Below are 1,056 nucleotides of genomic sequence, written 5' to 3' on the forward strand. Positions count from 1 at the left end.
CTCTCCCATGATGCCCAGGCTAGGGGTGGGACCAGTTTTGTACAGCCCTCAGCCATCAACATGTCCCAGGGCAGCAACCCAGACCAGAGACATCTGCTTGGCCTTTGGTGGTAACAGATCCCTGCTGCTGCAAGGTCAAAGAGTCAGATGTGGACCCTTGTGGCAGCACAGGCTGGGACCCCTCCATGGTCCCATGTGACATCACTGGCTCCTCACATCAGGCTGTTGTTCCTCACCACCCTCGACTCTCCAGTTCTGCCTCTCTTCATTGTGCCATCCTTCTGTTTCTCTTTCTCTTCCATTTCTCTACCACTTACTTGTTCCTCTTAGTGGTGCTCAGGGTCTCTGAGTATCTGGAGTCATCTCAGAAGTAGTCTCAGGAGTGCTTTGCCCTACCCATGAATTATGGCGTGGGGCAGGGGCTCATCTCAGGCATGATCTGCTCTCATCCCAGCCAGGCTTGCACAGCTCCAGACTGGTGGTCATCTCAGGCTAGCTCCCTGTCTGGGCCCCATGGCTCCAGACTGATGGACATCTTGGCCTTGCTTCTCACCTGGGCCCATCAGAATGGCCATCTCAGGCACACTCCCTCCAGGGACCCATGGTCCCAGGTGGGGTTCATTTTGTCTCTTTCTTGCTCCCTGCCCTGGGAGCTCATCCAGGCTTGCCTGAGAGGTGGTACCAGACTGGTGGTCATCTGAGGTTCACTTTTTTTTCAGGGAATGTTAGGCTACTAATGATTCAGATGTTCATAGGTCGGAACACTGAGTGTGGACACGGGCTCTTTCCTCTCTGCCACCTACTGATGCACACGTGGCAGCAGCCACTCCTGCAAAGCCTCTAGAGACTGGCAGTGTCTCCTATTTCTACAGCAGTGATATCACCCCTCCTACAGCTATAGTGAGTGACTTTTACCTTAAAAGTCTCCTTGGGCCCTTTTTATTTGTGTCTATGTGTTCGTCCCCGTGCATGTGTGTGTGTGTGTGTTTGCATGTGCATGTGTGTGGAGGTCAGAGGTTGATGCTGGGTGTCTTCAATTGTTCCCCACTTTGCTTT

General features: G+C 53.0%; 1 non-coding gene across 1 annotated transcript; it reads right to left on the bottom strand.

Moving 5' to 3' along the window:
• Positions 1–721: 721 nt before the first annotated feature.
• Positions 722–851, bottom strand: LOC114618537. The gene has a single exon (XR_003710966.1). It is a non-coding gene; the product is annotated as a small nucleolar RNA SNORA17 (small nucleolar RNA).
• Between the last annotated feature and the right edge of the window lie 205 nt (positions 852–1,056).

The sequence above is a fragment of the Grammomys surdaster genome, unplaced genomic scaffold, assembly GCF_004785775.1.
Source record: "Grammomys surdaster isolate TR1022 unplaced genomic scaffold, NIH_TR_1.0 142, whole genome shotgun sequence".
Lineage (NCBI taxonomy): Eukaryota > Metazoa > Chordata > Mammalia > Rodentia > Muridae > Grammomys > Grammomys surdaster.